The sequence below is a fragment of the Phyllobates terribilis genome, unplaced genomic scaffold, assembly GCF_046119375.1.
Source record: "Phyllobates terribilis strain yellow unplaced genomic scaffold, ASM4611937v1 Scaffold_3__8_contigs__length_932513732, whole genome shotgun sequence".
NCBI lineage: Eukaryota > Metazoa > Chordata > Amphibia > Anura > Dendrobatidae > Phyllobates > Phyllobates terribilis.
In genome coordinates this window covers 10,579,501-10,600,819 of record NW_027362763.1, presented here as the reverse complement: position 1 = coordinate 10,600,819, position 21,319 = coordinate 10,579,501, and the positions used below count along the sequence as shown (strand labels likewise).

General features: G+C 41.3%; 61 non-coding genes across 61 annotated transcripts; all 61 read right to left on the bottom strand.

Moving 5' to 3' along the window:
* Positions 1 to 413: 413 nt before the first annotated feature.
* TRNAV-AAC (transfer RNA valine (anticodon AAC)) lies at positions 414 to 486 on the bottom strand. The gene has a single exon. It is a non-coding gene; the product is annotated as a tRNA-Val (tRNA).
* A 224-nt stretch (positions 487 to 710) lies between these two features.
* TRNAV-UAC (transfer RNA valine (anticodon UAC)) lies at positions 711 to 783 on the bottom strand. The gene has a single exon. It is a non-coding gene; the product is annotated as a tRNA-Val (tRNA).
* Positions 784 to 1,358: 575 nt separating this feature from the next.
* On the bottom strand, positions 1,359 to 1,431 carry TRNAV-AAC (transfer RNA valine (anticodon AAC)). Its single transcript has one exon. It is a non-coding gene; the product is annotated as a tRNA-Val (tRNA).
* A 224-nt stretch (positions 1,432 to 1,655) lies between these two features.
* TRNAV-UAC (transfer RNA valine (anticodon UAC)) lies at positions 1,656 to 1,728 on the bottom strand. The gene has a single exon. It is a non-coding gene; the product is annotated as a tRNA-Val (tRNA).
* Positions 1,729 to 2,303: 575 nt separating this feature from the next.
* TRNAV-AAC (transfer RNA valine (anticodon AAC)) lies at positions 2,304 to 2,376 on the bottom strand. Its single transcript has one exon. It is a non-coding gene; the product is annotated as a tRNA-Val (tRNA).
* A 224-nt stretch (positions 2,377 to 2,600) lies between these two features.
* Positions 2,601 to 2,673, bottom strand: TRNAV-UAC (transfer RNA valine (anticodon UAC)). Its single transcript has one exon. It is a non-coding gene; the product is annotated as a tRNA-Val (tRNA).
* A 574-nt stretch (positions 2,674 to 3,247) lies between these two features.
* On the bottom strand, positions 3,248 to 3,320 carry TRNAV-AAC (transfer RNA valine (anticodon AAC)). Its single transcript has one exon. It is a non-coding gene; the product is annotated as a tRNA-Val (tRNA).
* A 224-nt stretch (positions 3,321 to 3,544) lies between these two features.
* Positions 3,545 to 3,617, bottom strand: TRNAV-UAC (transfer RNA valine (anticodon UAC)). The gene has a single exon. It is a non-coding gene; the product is annotated as a tRNA-Val (tRNA).
* A 415-nt stretch (positions 3,618 to 4,032) lies between these two features.
* TRNAV-CAC (transfer RNA valine (anticodon CAC)) lies at positions 4,033 to 4,105 on the bottom strand. Its single transcript has one exon. It is a non-coding gene; the product is annotated as a tRNA-Val (tRNA).
* Positions 4,106 to 4,191: 86 nt separating this feature from the next.
* TRNAV-AAC (transfer RNA valine (anticodon AAC)) lies at positions 4,192 to 4,264 on the bottom strand. Its single transcript has one exon. It is a non-coding gene; the product is annotated as a tRNA-Val (tRNA).
* Positions 4,265 to 4,488: 224 nt separating this feature from the next.
* On the bottom strand, positions 4,489 to 4,561 carry TRNAV-UAC (transfer RNA valine (anticodon UAC)). Its single transcript has one exon. It is a non-coding gene; the product is annotated as a tRNA-Val (tRNA).
* A 415-nt stretch (positions 4,562 to 4,976) lies between these two features.
* Positions 4,977 to 5,049, bottom strand: TRNAV-CAC (transfer RNA valine (anticodon CAC)). The gene has a single exon. It is a non-coding gene; the product is annotated as a tRNA-Val (tRNA).
* An 86-nt stretch (positions 5,050 to 5,135) lies between these two features.
* TRNAV-UAC (transfer RNA valine (anticodon UAC)) lies at positions 5,136 to 5,208 on the bottom strand. The gene has a single exon. It is a non-coding gene; the product is annotated as a tRNA-Val (tRNA).
* Positions 5,209 to 5,294: 86 nt separating this feature from the next.
* TRNAV-AAC (transfer RNA valine (anticodon AAC)) lies at positions 5,295 to 5,367 on the bottom strand. Its single transcript has one exon. It is a non-coding gene; the product is annotated as a tRNA-Val (tRNA).
* Positions 5,368 to 5,591: 224 nt separating this feature from the next.
* Positions 5,592 to 5,664, bottom strand: TRNAV-UAC (transfer RNA valine (anticodon UAC)). The gene has a single exon. It is a non-coding gene; the product is annotated as a tRNA-Val (tRNA).
* Positions 5,665 to 6,079: 415 nt separating this feature from the next.
* TRNAV-CAC (transfer RNA valine (anticodon CAC)) lies at positions 6,080 to 6,152 on the bottom strand. The gene has a single exon. It is a non-coding gene; the product is annotated as a tRNA-Val (tRNA).
* An 86-nt stretch (positions 6,153 to 6,238) lies between these two features.
* Positions 6,239 to 6,311, bottom strand: TRNAV-AAC (transfer RNA valine (anticodon AAC)). Its single transcript has one exon. It is a non-coding gene; the product is annotated as a tRNA-Val (tRNA).
* Positions 6,312 to 6,535: 224 nt separating this feature from the next.
* Positions 6,536 to 6,608, bottom strand: TRNAV-UAC (transfer RNA valine (anticodon UAC)). The gene has a single exon. It is a non-coding gene; the product is annotated as a tRNA-Val (tRNA).
* A 416-nt stretch (positions 6,609 to 7,024) lies between these two features.
* Positions 7,025 to 7,097, bottom strand: TRNAV-CAC (transfer RNA valine (anticodon CAC)). Its single transcript has one exon. It is a non-coding gene; the product is annotated as a tRNA-Val (tRNA).
* Positions 7,098 to 7,183: 86 nt separating this feature from the next.
* TRNAV-AAC (transfer RNA valine (anticodon AAC)) lies at positions 7,184 to 7,256 on the bottom strand. The gene has a single exon. It is a non-coding gene; the product is annotated as a tRNA-Val (tRNA).
* Positions 7,257 to 7,480: 224 nt separating this feature from the next.
* Positions 7,481 to 7,553, bottom strand: TRNAV-UAC (transfer RNA valine (anticodon UAC)). The gene has a single exon. It is a non-coding gene; the product is annotated as a tRNA-Val (tRNA).
* A 415-nt stretch (positions 7,554 to 7,968) lies between these two features.
* On the bottom strand, positions 7,969 to 8,041 carry TRNAV-CAC (transfer RNA valine (anticodon CAC)). Its single transcript has one exon. It is a non-coding gene; the product is annotated as a tRNA-Val (tRNA).
* An 86-nt stretch (positions 8,042 to 8,127) lies between these two features.
* On the bottom strand, positions 8,128 to 8,200 carry TRNAV-AAC (transfer RNA valine (anticodon AAC)). The gene has a single exon. It is a non-coding gene; the product is annotated as a tRNA-Val (tRNA).
* Positions 8,201 to 8,424: 224 nt separating this feature from the next.
* TRNAV-UAC (transfer RNA valine (anticodon UAC)) lies at positions 8,425 to 8,497 on the bottom strand. Its single transcript has one exon. It is a non-coding gene; the product is annotated as a tRNA-Val (tRNA).
* A 415-nt stretch (positions 8,498 to 8,912) lies between these two features.
* On the bottom strand, positions 8,913 to 8,985 carry TRNAV-CAC (transfer RNA valine (anticodon CAC)). The gene has a single exon. It is a non-coding gene; the product is annotated as a tRNA-Val (tRNA).
* A 383-nt stretch (positions 8,986 to 9,368) lies between these two features.
* On the bottom strand, positions 9,369 to 9,441 carry TRNAV-UAC (transfer RNA valine (anticodon UAC)). The gene has a single exon. It is a non-coding gene; the product is annotated as a tRNA-Val (tRNA).
* A 415-nt stretch (positions 9,442 to 9,856) lies between these two features.
* TRNAV-CAC (transfer RNA valine (anticodon CAC)) lies at positions 9,857 to 9,929 on the bottom strand. The gene has a single exon. It is a non-coding gene; the product is annotated as a tRNA-Val (tRNA).
* An 86-nt stretch (positions 9,930 to 10,015) lies between these two features.
* Positions 10,016 to 10,088, bottom strand: TRNAV-AAC (transfer RNA valine (anticodon AAC)). Its single transcript has one exon. It is a non-coding gene; the product is annotated as a tRNA-Val (tRNA).
* Positions 10,089 to 10,312: 224 nt separating this feature from the next.
* Positions 10,313 to 10,385, bottom strand: TRNAV-UAC (transfer RNA valine (anticodon UAC)). Its single transcript has one exon. It is a non-coding gene; the product is annotated as a tRNA-Val (tRNA).
* A 416-nt stretch (positions 10,386 to 10,801) lies between these two features.
* Positions 10,802 to 10,874, bottom strand: TRNAV-CAC (transfer RNA valine (anticodon CAC)). Its single transcript has one exon. It is a non-coding gene; the product is annotated as a tRNA-Val (tRNA).
* Positions 10,875 to 10,960: 86 nt separating this feature from the next.
* Positions 10,961 to 11,032, bottom strand: TRNAV-AAC (transfer RNA valine (anticodon AAC)). The gene has a single exon. It is a non-coding gene; the product is annotated as a tRNA-Val (tRNA).
* A 224-nt stretch (positions 11,033 to 11,256) lies between these two features.
* On the bottom strand, positions 11,257 to 11,329 carry TRNAV-UAC (transfer RNA valine (anticodon UAC)). Its single transcript has one exon. It is a non-coding gene; the product is annotated as a tRNA-Val (tRNA).
* Positions 11,330 to 11,744: 415 nt separating this feature from the next.
* TRNAV-CAC (transfer RNA valine (anticodon CAC)) lies at positions 11,745 to 11,817 on the bottom strand. Its single transcript has one exon. It is a non-coding gene; the product is annotated as a tRNA-Val (tRNA).
* Positions 11,818 to 11,903: 86 nt separating this feature from the next.
* Positions 11,904 to 11,976, bottom strand: TRNAV-AAC (transfer RNA valine (anticodon AAC)). Its single transcript has one exon. It is a non-coding gene; the product is annotated as a tRNA-Val (tRNA).
* A 224-nt stretch (positions 11,977 to 12,200) lies between these two features.
* Positions 12,201 to 12,273, bottom strand: TRNAV-UAC (transfer RNA valine (anticodon UAC)). The gene has a single exon. It is a non-coding gene; the product is annotated as a tRNA-Val (tRNA).
* A 416-nt stretch (positions 12,274 to 12,689) lies between these two features.
* On the bottom strand, positions 12,690 to 12,762 carry TRNAV-CAC (transfer RNA valine (anticodon CAC)). The gene has a single exon. It is a non-coding gene; the product is annotated as a tRNA-Val (tRNA).
* An 86-nt stretch (positions 12,763 to 12,848) lies between these two features.
* TRNAV-AAC (transfer RNA valine (anticodon AAC)) lies at positions 12,849 to 12,921 on the bottom strand. Its single transcript has one exon. It is a non-coding gene; the product is annotated as a tRNA-Val (tRNA).
* Positions 12,922 to 13,145: 224 nt separating this feature from the next.
* TRNAV-UAC (transfer RNA valine (anticodon UAC)) lies at positions 13,146 to 13,218 on the bottom strand. Its single transcript has one exon. It is a non-coding gene; the product is annotated as a tRNA-Val (tRNA).
* Positions 13,219 to 13,634: 416 nt separating this feature from the next.
* Positions 13,635 to 13,707, bottom strand: TRNAV-CAC (transfer RNA valine (anticodon CAC)). The gene has a single exon. It is a non-coding gene; the product is annotated as a tRNA-Val (tRNA).
* Positions 13,708 to 13,793: 86 nt separating this feature from the next.
* TRNAV-AAC (transfer RNA valine (anticodon AAC)) lies at positions 13,794 to 13,866 on the bottom strand. Its single transcript has one exon. It is a non-coding gene; the product is annotated as a tRNA-Val (tRNA).
* A 224-nt stretch (positions 13,867 to 14,090) lies between these two features.
* On the bottom strand, positions 14,091 to 14,163 carry TRNAV-UAC (transfer RNA valine (anticodon UAC)). The gene has a single exon. It is a non-coding gene; the product is annotated as a tRNA-Val (tRNA).
* Positions 14,164 to 14,579: 416 nt separating this feature from the next.
* TRNAV-CAC (transfer RNA valine (anticodon CAC)) lies at positions 14,580 to 14,652 on the bottom strand. Its single transcript has one exon. It is a non-coding gene; the product is annotated as a tRNA-Val (tRNA).
* Positions 14,653 to 14,738: 86 nt separating this feature from the next.
* Positions 14,739 to 14,811, bottom strand: TRNAV-AAC (transfer RNA valine (anticodon AAC)). The gene has a single exon. It is a non-coding gene; the product is annotated as a tRNA-Val (tRNA).
* Positions 14,812 to 15,035: 224 nt separating this feature from the next.
* TRNAV-UAC (transfer RNA valine (anticodon UAC)) lies at positions 15,036 to 15,108 on the bottom strand. Its single transcript has one exon. It is a non-coding gene; the product is annotated as a tRNA-Val (tRNA).
* A 415-nt stretch (positions 15,109 to 15,523) lies between these two features.
* Positions 15,524 to 15,596, bottom strand: TRNAV-CAC (transfer RNA valine (anticodon CAC)). Its single transcript has one exon. It is a non-coding gene; the product is annotated as a tRNA-Val (tRNA).
* Positions 15,597 to 15,682: 86 nt separating this feature from the next.
* Positions 15,683 to 15,755, bottom strand: TRNAV-AAC (transfer RNA valine (anticodon AAC)). Its single transcript has one exon. It is a non-coding gene; the product is annotated as a tRNA-Val (tRNA).
* Positions 15,756 to 15,979: 224 nt separating this feature from the next.
* TRNAV-UAC (transfer RNA valine (anticodon UAC)) lies at positions 15,980 to 16,052 on the bottom strand. Its single transcript has one exon. It is a non-coding gene; the product is annotated as a tRNA-Val (tRNA).
* Positions 16,053 to 16,467: 415 nt separating this feature from the next.
* Positions 16,468 to 16,540, bottom strand: TRNAV-CAC (transfer RNA valine (anticodon CAC)). The gene has a single exon. It is a non-coding gene; the product is annotated as a tRNA-Val (tRNA).
* Positions 16,541 to 16,923: 383 nt separating this feature from the next.
* TRNAV-UAC (transfer RNA valine (anticodon UAC)) lies at positions 16,924 to 16,996 on the bottom strand. The gene has a single exon. It is a non-coding gene; the product is annotated as a tRNA-Val (tRNA).
* A 415-nt stretch (positions 16,997 to 17,411) lies between these two features.
* On the bottom strand, positions 17,412 to 17,484 carry TRNAV-CAC (transfer RNA valine (anticodon CAC)). The gene has a single exon. It is a non-coding gene; the product is annotated as a tRNA-Val (tRNA).
* Positions 17,485 to 17,570: 86 nt separating this feature from the next.
* On the bottom strand, positions 17,571 to 17,643 carry TRNAV-AAC (transfer RNA valine (anticodon AAC)). Its single transcript has one exon. It is a non-coding gene; the product is annotated as a tRNA-Val (tRNA).
* Positions 17,644 to 17,867: 224 nt separating this feature from the next.
* Positions 17,868 to 17,940, bottom strand: TRNAV-UAC (transfer RNA valine (anticodon UAC)). The gene has a single exon. It is a non-coding gene; the product is annotated as a tRNA-Val (tRNA).
* A 416-nt stretch (positions 17,941 to 18,356) lies between these two features.
* On the bottom strand, positions 18,357 to 18,429 carry TRNAV-CAC (transfer RNA valine (anticodon CAC)). The gene has a single exon. It is a non-coding gene; the product is annotated as a tRNA-Val (tRNA).
* An 86-nt stretch (positions 18,430 to 18,515) lies between these two features.
* Positions 18,516 to 18,587, bottom strand: TRNAV-AAC (transfer RNA valine (anticodon AAC)). Its single transcript has one exon. It is a non-coding gene; the product is annotated as a tRNA-Val (tRNA).
* A 224-nt stretch (positions 18,588 to 18,811) lies between these two features.
* Positions 18,812 to 18,884, bottom strand: TRNAV-UAC (transfer RNA valine (anticodon UAC)). Its single transcript has one exon. It is a non-coding gene; the product is annotated as a tRNA-Val (tRNA).
* A 415-nt stretch (positions 18,885 to 19,299) lies between these two features.
* TRNAV-CAC (transfer RNA valine (anticodon CAC)) lies at positions 19,300 to 19,372 on the bottom strand. Its single transcript has one exon. It is a non-coding gene; the product is annotated as a tRNA-Val (tRNA).
* A 383-nt stretch (positions 19,373 to 19,755) lies between these two features.
* TRNAV-UAC (transfer RNA valine (anticodon UAC)) lies at positions 19,756 to 19,828 on the bottom strand. Its single transcript has one exon. It is a non-coding gene; the product is annotated as a tRNA-Val (tRNA).
* Positions 19,829 to 20,243: 415 nt separating this feature from the next.
* TRNAV-CAC (transfer RNA valine (anticodon CAC)) lies at positions 20,244 to 20,316 on the bottom strand. The gene has a single exon. It is a non-coding gene; the product is annotated as a tRNA-Val (tRNA).
* An 86-nt stretch (positions 20,317 to 20,402) lies between these two features.
* Positions 20,403 to 20,474, bottom strand: TRNAV-AAC (transfer RNA valine (anticodon AAC)). Its single transcript has one exon. It is a non-coding gene; the product is annotated as a tRNA-Val (tRNA).
* Positions 20,475 to 20,698: 224 nt separating this feature from the next.
* TRNAV-UAC (transfer RNA valine (anticodon UAC)) lies at positions 20,699 to 20,771 on the bottom strand. Its single transcript has one exon. It is a non-coding gene; the product is annotated as a tRNA-Val (tRNA).
* Positions 20,772 to 21,186: 415 nt separating this feature from the next.
* On the bottom strand, positions 21,187 to 21,259 carry TRNAV-CAC (transfer RNA valine (anticodon CAC)). The gene has a single exon. It is a non-coding gene; the product is annotated as a tRNA-Val (tRNA).
* Positions 21,260 to 21,319: the final 60 nt, after the last annotated feature.

Sequence of the window (21,319 nt, the reverse complement as noted above, 5' to 3'; positions counted from 1 at the left end):
GCATGGAAAAAAACATTTTGGACAAAGCATTCTCATGCCTTTGTCCAAAAGCCAAAAAGAAATAGAAAAAGCACGTAGATGCCTAGTTTTGCACCCTAAAACTCTCAGGTGTTACTTGAATTGTGATAACCTATCAACTGTCAAAACCACACACTGTTGTCAAAAGCAAACTCACGTAGAAATCGTAGCGGTGAAAAAAATGCTGCTCAAACCAGCAATATAATCTTGCATTTGGAAATAAAGAATAAATCACATGTTTCTGCCCAGTATCGAACCGGGGACCTTTCGCTTGTGAGGTGAACGTGATAACCGCTACACTACAGAAAGTAGACGGGAAAAGCTTCTGTGGTCATGGCATGCAATCAAGATGAAGGACCGAAAGGCAAACTCTTTGATAGCAAACAATAAAATTATGTTTCTGCCCAGTTTCGAACTGGGGACCTTTCGCGTGTTAAGCAAACGTGATAACCGCTACACTACAGAAACTCACGGTACTACAAAAGACATTCACACATACCTAAATGCAATTGAACAAAATCATCCACCCAAAACCAACAAGTTTACCTCAATGTTTAAAAACAGGACAAAGGGCATTTTTCAACCAGGGAACATGCGTTCATTTGTCAGACCATTGTGAATCAAATGGGTGAAAATCATGCTGCCCAAACCAACAGTATAGCCTTGTGTGAGAAAAAATGCTCACAAACACATGTTTCTGCCCGGTGTCGAACCGGGGACCGTTCGCGTGTAAAGCGAACGTGATAACCACTACACTACAGAAACTTCATGAAAAGCAGTGAAATGTTCACGTCAAGCAATCAAGAGCAAAAGTGGAAACAGAGTAATGGCATCATCTGAAAAGCAAAACTTGCATCGTTCAATGAGGGAACTTTTCACTTGTCAGGCTAACGTGATTCTGGTTTAAACGTAGCTGAGCTGGATTTGCATGGAAAAAAAACATTTTGGACAAAGCATTCTCATGCCTTTGTCCAAAAGCCAAAAAGAAAGAGAAAAAGCACGTAGATGCCTAGCTTTGCACCCTAAAACTCTCAGGTGTTACTTGAATTGTGATAATCTATCAACTGTCAAAACCACACACTGTTGTCAAAAGCAAACTCACGTAGAAATCGTAGCAGGGAAAAAAATGCTGCTCAAACCAACAATATAATCTTGCATTTGGAAATAAAGAATAAATCACATGTTTCTGCCCGGTATCGAACAGGGGACCTTTCGCGTGTGAGGTAATTGTGATAACCGCTACACTACAGAAACTAGACGGAAAAAGCTTCTGTGGTCACGGCATGCAATCAAGATCAAGGACCGAAAGGCAAACGCTTTGATAGCAAACAATAAAATTATGTTTCTGCCCAGTTTCGAACTGGGGACCTTTCGCATGTTAGGCGAACGTGATTACCGCTACACTACAGAAACTCACGGTACTAGCAAAGACATTCACACATACCTAAATGCATTTGAACAAAATCATCCACCCAAATCCAACAGGTTTACCTCAATGTTTAAAAACAGGACAAAGGGCATTTTTCAACCAGGGAACATGCGTTCATTTGTCAGGCCATTGTGAATCAAATGGGTGAAAATCATGCTGCCCAAACCAACAGTATAGCCTTGTGTGAGAAAAAAAGGTCACAAACACATGTTTCTGCCCGGTGTCGAACCAGGGACCTTTCGCGTGTAAAGCGAACGTGATAACCACTACACTACAGAAACTTCATGAAAAGGAGTGAAATGTTCACGTCAAGCAATCAAGAGCAAAAGTGGAAACAGAGTAATGGCATCATCTGAAAAGCAAAACTTGCATCTTTCAATGACGGAACTTTTCACTTGTCAGGCTAACGTGATTCTGGTTTAAACGTAGCTGAGCTGGATTTGCATGGAAAAAAAACATTTTGGACAAAGCATTCTCATGCCTTTGTCCAAAAGCCAAAAAGAAAGAGAAAAAGCACGTAGATGCCTAGTTTTGCACCCTAAAACTCTCAGGTGTTACTTGAATTGTGATAACCTATCAACTGTCAAAACCACACACTGTTGTCAAAAGCAAACTCACGTAGAAATCGTAGCGGTGAAAAAAATGCTGCTCAAACCAACAATATAATCTTGCATTTGGAAATAAAGAATAAATCACATGTTTCTGCCCGGTATCGAACCGGGGACCTTTCGCGTGAGAGCCGAACGTGATAACCGCTACACTACAGAAACTAGACGGAAAAAGCTTCTGTGGTCACGGCATGCAATCAAGATCAAGGACCGAAAGGCAAACGCTTTGATAGCAAACAATAAAATTATGTTTCTGCCCAGTGTCAAACTGGGGACCTTTCGCGAGTTAGGCGAACGTGATAACCGCTACACTACAGAAACTCACGGTACTACCAAAGACATTCACACATACCTAAATGCAATTGAACAAAATCATCCACCCAAATCCAACAGGTTTACCTCAATGTTTAAAAACAGGACAAAGGGCATTTTTCAACCAGGGAACATGCGTTCATTTGTCAGGCCATTGTGAATCAAATGGGTGAAAATCATGCTGCCCAAACCAACAGTATAGCCTTGTGTGAGAAAAAATGCTCACAAACACATGTTTCTGCCCGGTGTCAAACCGGGGACCGTTCGCGTGTAAAGCGAACGTGATAACCACTACACTACAGAAACTTCATGAAAAGCAGTGAAATGTTCACGTCAAGCAATCAAGAGCAAAAGTGGAAACAGAGTAATGGCATCATCTGAAAAGCAAAACTTGCATCTTTCAATGAGGGAACTTTTCACTTGTCAGGCTAACGTGATTCTGGTTTAAACGTAGCTGAGCTGGATTTGCATGGAAAAAAACATTTTGGACAAAGCATTCTCATGCCTTTGTCCAAAAGCCAAAAAGAAAGAGAAAAAGCACGTAGATGCCTAGCTTTGCACCCTAAAACTCTCAGGTGTTACTTGAATTGTGATAACCTATCAACTGTCAAAACCACACACTGTTGTCAAAAGCAAACTCACGTAGAAATCGTAGCGGTGAAAAAAATGCTGCTCAAACCAACAATATAATCTTGCATTTGGAAATAAAGAATAAATCACATGTTTCTGCCCGTTATCGAACCGGGGACCTTTCGCGTGTGAGGTAATTGTGATAACCGCTACACTACAGAAACTAGACGTAAAAAGCTTCTCTGGTCACGGCATGCAATCAAGATCAAGGACCGAAAGGCAAACGCTTTGATAGCAAACAATAGAATTATGTTTCTGCCCAGTTTCGAACTGGGGACCTTTCGCGTGTTAGGCGAACGTGATAACCGCTACACTACAGAAACTCACGGTACTACCAAAGACAGTCACACATACCTAAATGCAATTGAACAAAATCATCCACCCAAAGCCAACAGGTTTACCTCAATGTTTAAAAACAGGACAAAGGGCATTTTTCAACCAGGGAACATGCGTTCATTTGTCAGGCCATTGTGAATCAAATGGGTGAAAATCATGCTGCCCAAACCAACAGTATAGCCTTGTGTGAGAAAAAATGCTCACAAACACATGTTTCTGCCCGGTGTCGAACCAGGGACCTTTCGCGAGTAAAGCGAACGTGATAACCACTATACTACAGAAACTTCATGAAAAGGAGTGAAATGTTCACGTCAAGCAATCAAGAGCAAAAGTGGAAACAGAGTAATGGCATCATCTGAAAAGCAAAACTTGCATCTTTGAATGAGGGAACTTTTCACTTGTCAGGCTAACGTGATTCTGGTTTAAACGTAGCTGAGCTGGATTTGCATGGAAAAAAACATTTTGGACAAAGCATTCTCATGCCTTTGTCCAAAAGCCAAAAAGAAAGAGAAAAAGCACGTAGATGCCTAGTTTTGCACCCTAAAACTCTCAGGTGTTACTTGAATTGTGATAACCTATCAACTGTCAAAACCACACACTGTTGTCAAAAGCAAACTCACGTAGAAATCGTAGCAGGGAAAAAAATGCTGCTCAAACCAACAATATAATCTTGCATTTGGAAATAAAGAATATATCACATGTTTCTGCCCGGTATCGAACCAGGGACCTTTCGCGTGTGAGGCAAATGTGATAACCGCTACACTACAGAAACTAGACGGAAAAAGCTTCTGTGGTTACGGCATGCAATCAAGATCAAGGACCGAAAGGCAAACGCTTTGATAGCAAACAATAAAATTATGTTTCTGCCCAGTTTCGAACTGGGGACCTTTCGCATGTTAGGCGAACGTGATTACCGCTACACTACAGAAACTCACGGTACTACCAAAGACATTCACACATACCTAAATGCATTTGAACAAAATCATCCACCCAAATCCAACAGGTTTACCTCAATGTTTAAAAACAGGACAAAGGGCATTTTTCAACCAGGGAACATGCGTTCATTTGTCAGGCCATTGTGAATCAAATGGGTGAAAATCATGCTGCCCAAACCAACAGTATAGCCTTGTGTGAGAAAAAAAGGTCACAAACACATGTTTCTGCCCGGTGTCGAACCAGGGACCTTTCGCGTGTAAAGCAAACGTGATAACCACTACACTACAGAAACTTCATGAAAAGGAGTGAAATGTTCACGTCAAGCAATCAAGAGCAAAAGTGGAAACAGAGTAATGGCATCATTTGAAAAGCAAAACTTGCATCTTTCAATGAGGGAACTTTTCACTTGTCAGGCTAACGTGATTCTGGTTTAAACGTAGCTGAGCTGGATTTGCATGGAAAAAAACATTTTGGACAAAGCATTCTCATGCCTTTGTCCAAAAGCCAAAAAGAAAGAGAAAAAGCACGTAGATGCCTAGTTTTGCACCCTAAAACTCTCAGGTGTTACTTGAATTGTGATAACCTATCAACTGTCAAAACCACACACTGTTGTCAAAAGCAAACTCACGTAGAAATCGTAGCGGTGAAAAAAATGCTGCTCAAACCAACAATATAATCTTGCATTTGGAAATAAAGAATAAATCACATGTTTCTGCCCGGTATCGAACCGGGGACCTTTCGCGTGTGAGGTGAACGTGATAACCGCTACACTACAGAAACTAGACGGAAAAAGCTTCTGTGGTCACGGCATGCAATCAAGATCAAGGACCGAAAGGCAAACGCTTTGATAGCAAACAATAAAATTATGTTTCTGCCCAGTGTCAAACTGGGGACCTTTCGCGAGTAAGGCGAACGTGATAACCGCTACACTACAGAAACTAGACGGAAAAAGCTTCTGTGGTCACGGCATGCAATCAAGATCAAGGACCGAAAGGCAAACGCTTTGATAGCAAACAATAAAATTATGTTTCTGCCCAGTGTCAAACTGGGGACCTTTCGCGAGTTAGGCGAACGTGATAACCGCTACACTACAGAAACTCACGGTACTACCAAAGACATTCACACATACCTAAATGCAATTGAACAAAATCATCCACCCAAATCCAACAGGTTTACCTCAATGTTTAAAAACAGGACAAAGGGCATTTTTCAACCAGGGAACATGCGTTCATTTGTCAGGCCATTGTGAATCAAATGGGTGAAAATCATGCTGCCCAAACCAACAGTATAGCCTTGTGTGAGAAAAAAAGGTCACAAACACATGTTTCTGCCCGGTGTCGAACCAGGGACCTTTCGCGTGTAAAGCGAACGTGATAACCACTACACTACAGAAACTTCATGAAAAGGAGTGAAATGTTCACGTCAAGCAATCAAGAGCAAAAGTGGAAACAGAGTAATGGCATCATCTGAAAAGCAAAACTTGCATCTTTCAATGAGGGAACTTTTCACTTGTCAGGCTAACGTGATTCTGGTTTAAACGTAGCTGAGCTGGATTTGCATGGAAAAAAACATTTTGGACAAAGCATTCTCATGCCTTTGTCCAAAAGCCAAAAAGAAAGAGAAAAAGCACGTAGATGCCTAGTTTTGCACCCTAAAACTCTCAGGTGTTACTTGAATTGTGATAACCTATCAACTGTCAAAACCACACACTGTTGTCAAAAGCAAACTCACGTAGAAATCGTAGCGGTGAAAAAAATGCTGCTCAAACCAACAATATAATCTTGCATTTGGAAATAAAGAATAAATCACATGTTTCTGCCCAGTATCAAACCGGGGACCTTTCGCGTGTGAGGCGAATGTGATAACCGCTACACTACAGAAACTAGACGGAAAAAGCTTCTGTGGTCACGGCATGCAATCAAGATCAAGGACCGAAAGGCAAACGCTTTGATAGCAAACAATAAAATTATGTTTCTGCCCAGTGTCAAACTGGGGACCTTTCGCGAGTTAGGCGAACGTGATAACCGCTACACTACAGAAACTCACGGTACTACCAAAGACAGTCACACATACCTAAATGCAATTGAACAAAATCATCCACCCAAAGCCAACAGGTTTACCTCAATGTTTAAAAACAGGACAAAGGGCATTTTTCAACCAGGGAACATGCGTTCATTTGTCAGGCCATTGTGAATCAAATGGGTGAAAATCATGCTGCCCAAACCAACAGTATAGTCTTGTGTGAGAAAAAATGCTCACAAACACATGTTTCTGCCCGGTGTCGAACCAGGGACCTTTCGCGTGTAAAGCAAACGTGATAACCACTACACTACAGAAACTTCATGAAAAGGAGTGAAATGTTCACGTCAAGCAATCAAGAGCAAAAGTGGAAACAGAGTAATGGCATCATCTGAAAAGCAAAACTTGCATCTTTCAATGACGGAACTTTTCACTTGTCAGGCTAACGTGATTCTGGTTTAAACGTAGCTGAGCTGGATTTGCATGGAAAAAAAACATTTTGGACAAAGCATTCTCATGCCTTTGTCCAAAAGCCAAAAAGAAAGAGAAAATGCACGTAGATGCCTAGTTTTGCACCCTAAAACTCTCAGGTGTTACTTGAATTGTGATAACCTATCAACTGTCAAAACCACACACTGTTGTCAAAAGCAAACTCACGTAGAAATCGTAGCGGTGAAAAAAATGCTGCTCAAACCAACAATATAATCTTGCATTTGGAAATAAAGAATAAATCACATGTTTCTGCCCGGTATCAAACCGGGGACCTTTCGCGTGTGAGGCGAACGTGATAACCGCTACACTACAGAAACTAGACGGAAAAAGCTTCTGTGGTCACGGCATGCAATCAAGATCAAGGACCGAAAGGCAAACGCTTTGATAGCAAACAATAAAATTATGTTTCTGCCCAGTGTCAAACTGGGGACCTTTCGCGAGTTAGGCGAACGTGATAACCGCTACACTACAGAAACTCACGGTACTACCAAAGACATTCACACATACCTAAATGCAATTGAACAAAATCATCCACCCAAATCCAACAAGTTTACCTCAATGTTTAAAAACAGGACAAAGGGCATTTTTCAACCAGGGAACATGCGTTCATTTGTCAGGCCATTGTGAATCAAATGGGTGAAAATCATGCTGCCCAAACCAACAGTATAGCCTTGTGTGAGAAAAAAATGTCACAAACACATGTTTCTGCCCGGTGTCGAACCAGGGACCTTTCGCGTGTAAAGCGAACGTGATTACCACTACACTACAGAAACTTCATGAAAAGGATTGAAATGTTCACGTCAAGCAATCAAGAGCAAAAGTGGAAACAGAGTAATGGCATCATCTGAAAAGCAAAACTTGCATCTTTCAATGAGGGAACTTTTCACTTGTCAGGCTAACGTGATTCTGGTTTAAACGTAGCTGAGCTGGATTTGCATGGAAAAAAACATTTTGGACAAAGCATTCTCATGCCTTTGTCCAAAAGCCAAAAAGAAAGAGAAAAAGCACGTAGATGCCTAGTTTTGCACCCTAAAACTCTCAGGTGTTACTTGAATTGTGATAACCTATCAACTGTCAAAACCACACACTGTTGTCAAAAGCAAACTCACGTAGAAATCGTAGCGGTGAAAAAAATGCTGCTCAAACCAACAATATAATCTTGCATTTGGAAATAAAGAATAAATCACATGTTTCTGCCCGGTATCGAACCGGGGACCTTTCGCGTGTGAGGCGAACGTGATAACCGCTACACTACAGAAACTAGACGGGAAAAGCTTCTGTGGTCACGGCATGCAATCAAGATCAAGGACCGAAAGGCAAACGCTTTGATAGCAAACAATAAAATTATGTTTCTGCCCAGTGTCAAACTGGGGACCTTTCGCAAGTTAGGCGAATGTGATAACCGCTACACTACAGAAACTCACGGTACTACCAAAGACATTCACACATACCTAAATGCAATTGAACAAAATCATCCACCCAAACCCAACAAGTTTACCTCAATGTTTAAAAACAGGACAAAGGGCATTTTTCTACCAGGGAACATGCGTTCATTTGTCAGGCCATTGTGAATAAAATGGGTGAAAATCATGCTGCCCAAACCAACAGTATAGCCTTGTGTGAGAAAAAATGCTCACAAACACATGTTTCTGCCCGGTGTCGAACCAGGGACCTTTCGCGTGTAAAGCAAACGTGATAACCACTACACTACAGAAACTTCATGAAAAGGAGTGAAATGTTCACGTCAAGCAATCAAGAGCAAAAGTGGAAACAGAGTAATGGCATCATCTGAAAAGCAAAACTTGCATCTTTCAATGAGGGAACTTTTCACTTGTCAGGCTAACGTGATTCTGGTTTAAACGTAGCTGAGCTGGATTTGCATGGAAAAAAACATTTTGGACAAAGCATTCTCATGCCTTTGTCCAAAAGCCAAAAAGAAAGAGAAAAAGCATGTAGATGCCTAGTTTTGCACCCTAAAACTCTCAGGTGTTACTTGAATTGTGATAACCTATCAACTGTCAAAACCACACACTGTTGTCAAAAGCAAACTCACGTAGAAATCGTAGCGGTGAAAAAAATGCTGCTCAAACCAACAATATAATCTTGCATTTGGAAATAAAGAATAAATCACATGTTTCTGCCCGGTATCGAACCGGGGACCTTTCGCGTGTGAGGCGAACGTGATAACCGCTACACTACAGAAACTAGACAGAAAAAGCTTCTGTGGTCACGGCATGCAATCAAGATCAAGGACCGAAAGGCAAACGCTTTGATAGCAAACAATAAAATTATGTTTTTGCCCAGTGTCAAACTGGGGACCTTTCGCGAGTTAGGCGAACGTGATAACCGCTACACTACAGAAACTCACAGTACTACCAAAGACATTCACACATACCTAAATGCAATTGAACAAAATCATCCACCCAAATCCAACAGGTTTACCTCAATGTTTAAAAACAGGACAAAGGGCATTTTTCAACCAGGGAACATGCGTTCATTTGTCAGGCCATTGTGAATCAAATGGGTGAAAATCATGCTGCCCAAACCAACAGTATAGCCTTGTGTGAGAAAAAATGCTCACAAACACATGTTTCTGCCCGGTGTCGAAACAGGGACCTTTCGCGTGTAAAGCGAACGTGATAACCACTACACTACAGAAACTTCATGAAAAGAAGTGGAATGTTCACGTCAAGCAATCAAGAGCAAAAGTGGAAACAGAGTAATGGCATCATCTGAAAAGCAAAACTTGCATCTTTCAATGAGGGAACTTTTCACTTGTCAGGCTAACGTGATTCTGGTTTAAACGTAGCTGAGCTGGATTTGCATGGAAAAAAACATTTTGGACGAAGCATTCTCATGCCTTTGTCCAAAAGCCAAAAAGAAAGAGAAAAAGCACGTAGATGCCTAGTTTTGCACCCTAAAACTCTCAGGTGTTACTTGAATTGTGATAACCTATCAACTGTCAAAACCACACACTGTTGTCAAAAGCAAACTCATGTAGAAATCGTAGCAGGGAAAAAAATGCTGCTCAAACCAACAATATAATCTTGCATTTGGAAATAAAGAATATATCACATGTTTCTGCCCGGTATCGAACCAGGGACCTTTCGCGTGTGAGGCGAACGTGATAACCGCTACACTACAGAAACTAGACGGAAAAAGCTTCTGTGGTCACGGCATGCAATCAAGATCAAGGACCGAAAGGCAAACGCTTTGATAGCAAACAATAAAATTATGTTTCTGCCCAGTTTCGAACTGGGGACCTTTCGCATGTTAGGCGAACGTGATTACCGCTACACTACAGAAACTCACGGTACTACCAATTACATTCACACATACCTAAATGCATTTGAACAAAATCATCCACCCAAATCCAACAGGTTTACCTCAATGTTTAAAAACAGGACAAAGGGCATTTTTCAACCAGGGAACATGCGTTCATTTGTCAGGCCATTGTGAATCAAATGGGTGAAAATCATGCTGCCCAAACCAACAGTATAGCCTTGTGTGAGAAAAAAAGGTCACAAACACATGTTTCTGCCCGGTGTCGAACCAGGGACCTTTCGCGTGTAAAGCGAACGTGATAACCACTACACTACAGAAACTTCATGAAAAGGAGTGAAATGTTCACGTCAAGCAATCAAGAGCAAAAGTGGAAACAGAGTAATGGCATCATCTGAAAAGCAAAACTTGCATCTTTCAATGACGGAACTTTTCACTTGTCAGGCTAACGTGATTCTGGTTTAAACGTAGCTGAGCTGGATTTGCATGGAAAAAAAACATTTTGGACAAAGCATTCTCATGCCTTTGTCCAAAAGCCAAAAAGAAAGAGAAAATGCACGTAGATGCCTAGTTTTGCACCCTAAAACTCTCAGGTGTTACTTGAATTGTGATAACCTATCAACTGTCAAAACCACACACTGTTGTCAAAAGCAAACTCACGTAGAAATCGTAGCGGTGAAAAAAATGCTGCTCAAACCAACAATATAATCTTGCATTTGGAAATAAAGTATAAATCACACGTTTCTGCCCGGTATCGAACCGGGGACCTTTCGCGAGTGAGGCGAACGTGATAACCGCTACACTACAGAAACTAGACGGGAAAAGCTTCTGTGGTCACGGCATGCAATCAAGATCAAGGACCGAAAGGCAAACGCTTTGATAGCAAACAATAAAATTATGTTTCTGCCCAGTTTCGAACTGGGGACCTTTCGCGTGTTAGGCGAAGTGATAACCGCTACACTACAGAAACTCACGGTACTACCAAACACATTCACACATACCTAAATGCAATTGAACAAAATCATCCACCCAAATCCAACAGGTTTACCTCAATGTTTAAAAACAGGACAAAGGGCATTTTTCAACCAGGGAACATGCGTTCATTTGTCAGGCCATTGTGAATCAAATGGGTGAAAATCATGCTGCCCAAACCAACAGTATAGCCTTGTGTGAGAAAAAAAGGTCACAAACACATGTTTCTGCCCGGTGTCGAACCAGGGACCTTTCGCGTGTAAAGCGAACGTGATAACCACTACACTACAGAAACTTCATGAAAAGGAGTGAAATGTTCACGTCAAGCAATCAAGAGCAAAAGTGGAAACAGAGTAATGGCATCATCTGAAAAGCAAAACTTGCATCTTTCAATGAGGGAACTTTTCACTTGTCAGGCTAACGTGATTCTGGTTTAAACGTAGCTGAGCTGGATTTGCATGGAAAAAAACATTTTGGACAAAGCATTCTCATGCCTTTGTCCAAAAGCCAAAAAGAAAGAGAAAAAGCACGTAGATGCCTAGTTTTGCACCCTAAAACTCTCAGGTGTTACTTGAATTGTGATAACCTATCAACTGTCAAAACCACACACTGTTGTCAAAAGCAAACTCACGTAGAAATCGTAGCGGTGAAAAAAATGCTGCTCAAACCAACAATATAATCTTGCATTTGGAAATAAAGAATAAATCACATGTTTCTGCCCAGTATCAAACCGGGGACCTTTCGCGTGTGAGGCGAATGTGATAACCGCTACACTACAGAAACTAGACGGAAAAAGCTTCTGTGGTCACGGCATGCAATCAAGATCAAGGACCGAAAGGCAAACGCTTTGATAGCAAACAATAAAATTATGTTTCTGCCCAGTTTCGAACTGGGGACCTTTCGCATGTTAGGCGAACGTGATTACCGCTACACTACAGAAACTCACGGTACTACCAAAGACATTCACACATACCTAAATGCATTTGAACAAAATCATCCACCCAAATCCAACAGGTTTACCTCAATGTTTAAAAACAGGACAAAGGGCATTTTTCAACCAGGGAACATGCGTTCATTTGTCAGGCCATTGTGAATCAAATGGGTGAAAATCATGCTGCCCAAACCAACAGTATAGCCTTGTGTGAGAAAAAATGCTCACAAACACATGTTTCTGACCGGTGTCGAACCAGGGACCTTTCGCATGTAAAGCGAACGTGATAACCACTACACTACAGAAACTTCATGAAAAGGAGTGAAATGTTCACGTCAAGCAATCAAGAGCAAAAGTGGAAACAGAGTAATGGCATCATCTGAAAAGCAAAACTTGCATCTTTCAATGACGGAACTTTTCACTTGTCAGGCTAACGTGATTCTGGTTTAAACGTAGCTGAGCTGGATTTGCATGGAAAAAAAACATTTTGGACAAAGCATTCTCATGCCTTTGTCCAAAAGCCAAAAAGAAAGAGAAAATGCACGTAGATGCCTAGTTTTGCACCCTAAAACTCTCAGGTGTTACTTGAATTGTGATAACCTATCAACTGTCAAAACCACACACTGTTGTCAAAAGCAAACTCACGTAGAAATCGTAGCAGGGAAAAAAATGCTGCTCAAACCAACAATATAATCTTGCATTTGGAAATAAAGAATATATCACATGTTTCTGCCCGGTATCGAACCGGGGACCTTTCACGTGTGAGGCGAACGTGATAACCGCTACACTACAGAAACTAGACGGAAAAGGCTTCTGTGGTCACGGCATGCAATCAAGATCAAGGACCGAAAGGCAAACGCTTTGATAGCAAACAATAAAATTATGTTTCTGCCCAGCTTCGAACTGGGGACCTTTCGCATGTTAGGCGAACGTGATTACCGCTACACTACAGAAACTCACGGTACTACCAAAGACATTCACACATACCTAAATGCATTTGAACAAAATCATCCACCCAAATCCAACAGGTTTACCTCAATGTTTAAAAACAGGACAAAGGGCATTTTTCAACCAGGGAACATGCGTTCATTTGTCAGGCCATTGTGAATCAAATGGGTGAAAATCATGCTGCCCAAACCAACAGTATAGCCTTGTGTGAGAAAAAATGCTCACAAACACATGTTTCTGACCGGTGTCGAACCAGGGACCTTTCGCATGTAAAGCGAACGTGATAACCACTACACTACAGAAACTTCATGAAAAGGAGTGAAATGTTCACGTCAAGCAATCAAGAGCAAAAGTGGAAACAGAGTAATGGCATCATCTGAAAAGCAAAACTTGCATCTTTCAATGACGGAACTTTTCACTTGTCAGGCTAACGTGATTCTGGTTTAAACGTAGCTGAGCTGGATTTGCATGGAAAAAAAACATTTTGGACAAAGCATTCTCATGCCTTTGTCCAAAAGCCAAAAAGAAAGAGAAAATGCACGTAGATGCCTAGTTTTGCACCCTAAAACTCTCAGGTGTTACTTGAATTGTGATAACCTATCAACTGTCAAAACCACACACTGTTGTCAAAAGCAAACTCACGTAGAAATCGTAGCGGTGTAAAAAATGCTGCTCAAACCAACAATATAATCTTGCATTTGGAAATAAAGAATAAATCACATGTTTCTGCCCGGTATCGAACCGGGGACCTTTCGCGTGTGAGGCGAATGTGATAACCGCTACACTACAGAAACTAAACGGAAAAAGCTTCTGTGGTCACGGCATGCAATCAAGATCAAGGACCGAAAGGCAAACGCTTTGATAGCAAACAATAAAATTATGTTTCTGCCCAGTGTCAAACTGGGGACCTTTCGCGAGTTAGGCGAACGTGATAACCGCTACACTACAGAAACTCACGGTACTACCAAAGACAGTCACACATACCTAAATGCAATTGAACAAAATCATCCACCCAAAGCCAACAGGTTTACCTCAATGTTTAAAAACAGGACAAAGGGCATTTTTCAACCAGGGAACATGCGTTCATTTGTCAGGCCATTGTGAATCAAATGGGTGAAAATCATGCTGCCCAAACCAACACTATAGTCTTGTGTGAGAAAAAATGCTCACAAACACATGTTTCTGCCCGGTGTCGAACCAGGGACCTTTCGCGTGTAAAGCAAACGTGATAACCACTACACTACAGAAACTTCATGAAAAGGAGTGAAATGTTCACGTCAAGCAATCAAGAGCAAAAGTGGAAACAGAGTAATGGCATCATCTGAAAAGCAAAACTTGCATCTTTCAATGACGGAACTTTTCACTTGTCAGGCTAACGTGATTCTGGTTTAAACGTAGCTGAGCTGGATTTGCATGGAAAAAAAACATTTTGGACAAAGCATTCTCATGCCTTTGTCCAAAAGCCAAAAAGAAAGAGAAAATGCACGTAGATGCCTAGTTTTGCACCCTAAAACTCTCAGGTGTTACTTGAATTGTGATAACCTATCAACTGTCAAAACCACACACTGTTGTCAAAAGCAAACTCACGTAGAAATCGTAGCGGTGAAAAAAATGCTGCTCAAACCAACAATATAATCTTGCATTTGGAAATAAAGAATAAATCACATGTTTCTGCCCGGTATCAAACCGGGGACCTTTCGCGTGTGAGGCGAACGTGATAACCGCTACACTACAGAAACTAGACGGAAAAAGCTTCTGTGGTCACGGCATGCAATCAAGATCAAGGACCGAAAGGCAAACGCTTTGATAGCAAACAATAAAATTATGTTTCTGCCCAGTGTCAAACTGGGGACCTTTCGCGAGTTAGGCGAACGTGATAACCGCTACACTACAGAAACTCACGGTACTACCAAAGACATTCACACATACCTAAATGCAATTGAACAAAATCATCCACCCAAATCCAACAAGTTTACCTCAATGTTTAAAAACAGGACAAAGGGCATTTTTCAACCAGGGAACATGCGTTCATTTGTCAGGCCATTGTGAATCAAATGGGTGAAAATCATGCTGCCCAAACCAACAGTATAGCCTTGTGTGAGAAAAAAATGTCACAAACACATGTTTCTGCCCGGTGTCGAACCAGGGACCTTTCGCGTGTAAAGCGAACGTGATTACCACTACACTACAGAAACTTCATGAAAAGGATTGAAATGTTCACGTCAAGCAATCAAGAGCAAAAGTGGAAACAGAGTAATGGCATCATCTGAAAAGCAAAACTTGCATCTTTCAATGAGGGAACTTTTCACTTGTCAGGCTAACGTGATTCTGGTTTAAACGTAGCTGAGCTGGATTTGCATGGAAAAAAACATTTTGGACAAAGCATTCTCATGCCTTTGTCCAAAAGCCAAAAAGAAAGAGAAAAAGCACGTAGATGCCTAGTTTTGCACCCTAAAACTCTCAGGTGTTACTTGAATTGTGATAACCTATCAACTGTCAAAACCACACACTGTTGTCAAAAGCAAACTCACGTAGAAATCGTAGCGGTGAAAAAAATGCTGCTCAAACCAACAATATAATCTTGCATTTGGAAATAAAGAATAAATCACATGTTTCTGCCCGGTATCGAACCGGGGACCTTTCGCGTGTGAGGCGAACGTGATAACCGCTACACTACAGAAACTAGACGGGAAAAGCTTCTGTGGTCACGGCATGCAATCAAGATCAAGGACCGAAAGGCAAACGCTTTGATAGCAAACAATAAAATTATGTTTCTGCCCAGTGTCAAACTGGGGACCTTTCGCAAGTTAGGCGAATGTGATAACCGCTACACTACAGAAACTCACGGTACTACCAAAGACATTCACACATACCTAAATGCAATTGAACAAAATCATCCACCCAAACCCAACAAGTTTACCTCAATGTTTAAAAACAGGACAAAGGGCATTTTTCTACCAGGGAACATGCGTTCATTTGTCAGGCCATTGTGAATAAAATGGGTGAAAATCATGCTGCCCAAACCAACAGTATAGCCTTGTGTGAGAAAAAATGCTCACAAACACATGTTTCTGCCCGGTGTCGAACCAGGGACCTTTCGCGTGTAAAGCAAACGTGATAACCACTACACTACAGAAACTTCATGAAAAGGAGTGAAATGTTCACGTCAAGCAATCAAGAGCAAAAGTGGAAACAGAGTAATGGCATCATCTGAAAAGCAAAACTTGCATCTTTCAATGAGGGAACTTTTCACTTGTCAGGCTAACGTGATTCTGGTTTAAACGTAGCTGAGCTGGATTTGCATGGAAAAAAACATTTTGGACAAAGCATTCTCATGCCTTTGTCCAAAAGCCAAAAAGAAAGAGAAAAAGCATGTAGATGCCTAGTTTTGCACCCTAAAACTCTCAGGTGTTACTTGAATTGTGATAACCTATCAACTGTCAAAACCACACACTGTTGTCAAAAGCAAACTCACGTAGAAATCGTAGCGGTGAAAAAAATGCTGCTCAAACCAACAATATAATCTTGCATTTGGAAATAAAGAATAAATCACATGTTTCTGCCCGGTATCGAACCGGGGACCTTTCGCGTGTGAGGCGAACGTGATAACCGCTACACTACAGAAACTAGACAGAAAAAGCTTCTGTGGTCACGGCATGCAATCAAGATCAAGGACCGAAAGGCAAACGCTTTGATAGCAAACAATAAAATTATGTTTTTGCCCAGTGTCAAACTGGGGACCTTTCGCGAGTTAGGCGAACGTGATAACCGCTACACTACAGAAACTCACAGTACTACCAAAGACATTCACACATACCTAAATGCAATTGAACAAAATCATCCACCCAAATCCAACAGGTTTACCTCAATGTTTAAAAACAGGACAAAGGGCATTTTTCAACCAGGGAACATGCGTTCATTTGTCAGGCCATTGTGAATCAAATGGGTGAAAATCATGCTGCCCAAACCAACAGTATAGCCTTGTGTGAGAAAAAATGCTCACAAACACATGTTTCTGCCCGGTGTCGAAACAGGGACCTTTCGCGTGTAAAGCGAACGTGATAACCACTACACTACAGAAACTTCATGAAAAGAAGTGGAATGTTCACGTCAAGCAATCAAGAGCAAAAGTGGAAACAGAGTAATGGCATCATCTGAAAAGCAAAACTTGCATCTTTCAATGAGGGAACTTTTCACTTGTCAGGCTAACGTGATTCTGGTTTAAACGTAGCTGAGCTGGATTTGCATGGAAAAAAACATTTTGGACGAAGCATTCTCATGCCTTTGTCCAAAAGCCAAAAAGAAAGAGAAAAAGCACGTAGATGCCTAGTTTTGCACCCTAAAACTCTCAGGTGTTACTTGAATTGTGATAACCTATCAACTGTCAAAACCACACACTGTTGTCAAAAGCAAACTCATGTAGAAATCGTAGCAGGGAAAAAAATGCTGCTCAAACCAACAATATAATCTTGCATTTGGAAATAAAGAATAAATCACATGTTTCTGCCCGGTATCGAACCAGGGACCTTTCGCGTGTGAGGCGAACGTGATAACCGCTACACTACAGAAACTAGACGGAAAAAGCTTCTGTGGTCACGGCATGCAATCAAGATCAAGGACCGAAAGGCAAACGCTTTGATAGCAAACAATAAAATTATGTTTCTGCCCAGTTTCGAACTGGGGACCTTTCGCATGTTAGGCGAACGTGATTACCGCTACACTACAGAAACTCACGGTACTACCAATTACATTCACACATACCTAAATGCATTTGAACAAAATCATCCACCCAAATCCAACAGGTTTACCTCAATGTTTAAAAACAGGACAAAGGGCATTTTTCAACCAGGGAACATGCGTTCATTTGTCAGGCCATTGTGAATCAAATGGGTGAAAATCATGCTGCCCAAACCAACAGTATAGCCTTGTGTGAGAAAAAAAGGTCACAAACACATGTTTCTGCCCGGTGTCGAACCAGGGACCTTTCGCGTGTAAAGCGAACGTGATAACCACTACACTACAGAAACTTCATGAAAAGGAGTGAAATGTTCACGTCAAGCAATCAAGAGCAAAAGTGGAAACAGAGTAATGGCATCATCTGAAAAGCAAAACTTGCATCTTTCAATGACGGAACTTTTCACTTGTCAGGCTAACGTGATTCTGGTTTAAACGTAGCTGAGCTGGATTTGCATGGAAAAAAAACATTTTGGACAAAGCATTCTCATGCCTTTGTCCAAAAGCCAAAAAGAAAGAGAAAATGCACGTAGATGCCTAGTTTTGCACCCTAAAACTCTCAGGTGTTACTTGAATTGTGATAACCTATCAACTGTCAAAACCACACACTGTTGTCAAAAGCAAACTCACGTAGAAATCGTAGCGGTGAAAAAAATGCTGCTCAAACCAACAATATAATCTTGCATTTGGAAATAAAGTATAAATCACACGTTTCTGCCCGGTATCGAACCGGGGACCTTTCGCGAGTGAGGCGAACGTGATAACCGCTACACTACAGAAACTAGACGGGAAAAGCTTCTGTGGTCACGGCATGCAATCAAGATCAAGGACCGAAAGGCAAACGCTTTGATAGCAAACAATAAAATTATGTTTCTGCCCAGTTTCGAACTGGGGACCTTTCGCGTGTTAGGCGAAGTGATAACCGCTACACTACAGAAACTCACGGTACTACCAAACACATTCACACATACCTAAATGCAATTGAACAAAATCATCCACCCAAAGCCAACAGGTTTACCTCAATGTTTAAAAACAGGACAAAGGGCATTTTTCAACCAGGGAACATGCGTTCATTTGTCAGGCCATTGTGAATAAAATGGGTGAAAATCATGCTGCCCAAACCAACAGTATAGCCTTGTGTGAGAAAAAATGCTCACAAACACATGTTTCTGCCCGGTGTCGAACCAGGGACCTTTCGCGTGTAAAGCGAACGTGATAATCACTACACTACAGAAACTTCATGAAAAGGAGTGAAATGTTCACGTCAAGCAATCAAGAGCAAAAGTGGAAACAGAGTAATGGCATCATCTGAAAAGCAAAACTTGCATCTTTCAATGAGGGAACTTTTCACTTGTCAGGCTAACGTGATTCTGGTTTAAACGTAGCTGAGCTGGATTTGCATGGAAAAAAACATTTTGGACAAAGCATTCTCATGCCTTTGTCCAAAAGCCAAAAAGAAAGAGAAAAAGCACGTAGATGCCTAGTTTTGCACCCTAAAACTCTCAGGTGTTACTTGAATTGTGATAACCTATCAACTGTCAAAACCACACACTGTTGTCAAAAGCAAACTCACGTAGAAATCGTAGCGGTGAAAAAAATGCTGCTCAAACCAACAATATAATCTTACATTTGGAAATAAAGAATATATCACATGTTTCTGCCCGGTATCGAACCGGGGACCTTTCGCGTGTGAGGCGAACGTGATAACCGCTACACTACAGAAACTAGAGGGAAAAAGCTTCTGTGGTCACGGCATGCAATCAAGATCAAGGACCGAAAGGCAAACGCTTTGATAGCAAACAATAAAATTATGTTTTTGCCCAGTGTCAAACTGGGGACCTTTCGCGAGTTAGGCGAACGTGATAACCGCTACACTACAGAAACTCACGGTACTACCAAAGACATTCACACATACCTAAATGCAATTGAACAAAATCATCCACCCAAATCCAACAGATTTACCTCAATGTTTAAAAACAGGACAAAGGGCATTTTTCAACCAGGGAACATGCGTTCATTTGTCAGGCCATTGTGAATCAAATGGGTGAAAATCATGCTGCCCAAACCAACAGTATAGCCTTGTGTGAGAAAAAATGCTCACAAACACATGTTTCTGCCCGGTGTCGAACCAGGGACCTTTCACATGTAAAGTGAACGTGATAACCACTACACTACAGAAACTTCATGAAAAGGAGTGAAATGTTCACGTCAAGCAATCAAGAGCAAAAGTGGAAACAGAGTAATGGCATCATCTGAAAAGCAAAACTTGCATCTTTCAATGAGGGAACTTTTCACTTGTCAGGCTAACGTGATTCTGGTTTAAACGTAGCTGAGCTGGATTTGCATGGAAAAAAACATTTTGGACAAAGCATTCTCATGCCTTTGTCCAAAAGCCAAAAAGAAAGAGAAAAAGCACGTAGATGCCTAGTTTTGCACCCTAAAACTCTCAGGTGTTACTTAAATTGTGATAACCTATCAACTGTCAAAACCACACACTGTTGTCAAAAGCAAACTCACGTAGAAATCGTAGCGGTGAAAAAAATGCTGCTCAAACCAACAATATAATCTTGCATTTGGAAATAAAGTATAAATCACACGTTTCTGCCCGGTATCGAACCGGGGACCTTTCGCGTGTGAGGCGAACGTGATAACCGCTACACTACAGAAACTAGACGGGAAAAGCTTCTGTGGTCACGGCATGCAATCAAGATCAAGGACCGAAAGGCAAACGCTTTGATAGCAAACAATAAAATTATGTTTCTGCCCAGTTTCGAACTGGGGACCTTTCGCGTGTTAGGCGAAGTGATAACCGCTACACTACAGAAACTCACGGTACTACCAAACACATTCACACATACCTAAATGCAATTGAACAAAATCATCCACCCAAAGCCAACAGGTTTACCTCAATGTTTAAAAACAGGACAAAGGGCATTTTTCAACCAGGGAACATGCGTTCATTTGTCAGGCCATTGTGAATCAAATGGGTGAAAATCATGCTGCCCAAACCAACAGTATAGCCTTGTGTGAGAAAAAATGCTCACAAACACATGTTTCTGCCCGGCGTCGAATCGGGGACCTTTCGCGTGTAAAGCAAACGTGATAACCACTACACTACAGAAACTTCATGAAAAGGAGTAAAATGTTCACGTCAAGCAATCAAGAGCAAAAGTGGAAACAGAGTAATGGCATCATCTGAAAAGCAAAACTTGCATCTTTCAATGAGGGAACTTTTCACTTGTCAGGCTAACGTGATTCTGGTTTAAACGTAGCTGAGCTGGATTTGCATGGAAAAAAACATTTTGGACAAAGCATTCTCATGCCTTTGTCCAAAAGCCAAAAAGAAAGAGAAAAAGCACGTAGATGCCTAGTTTTGCACCCTAAAACTCTCAGGTGTTACTTGAATTGTGATAACCTATCAACTGTCAAAACCACACACTGTTGTCAAAAGCAAACTCACGTAGAAATCGTAGCGGTGAAAAAAATGCTGCTCAAACCAACAATATAATCTTGCATTTGGAAATAAAGAATAAATCACATGTTTCTGCCCGGTATCGAACCGGGGACCTTTCGCGTGTGAGGCAAACGTGATAACCGCTACACTACAGAAACTAGACGGAAAAAGCTTCTGTGGTCACGGCATGCAATCAAGAACAAGGACCGAAAGGCAAA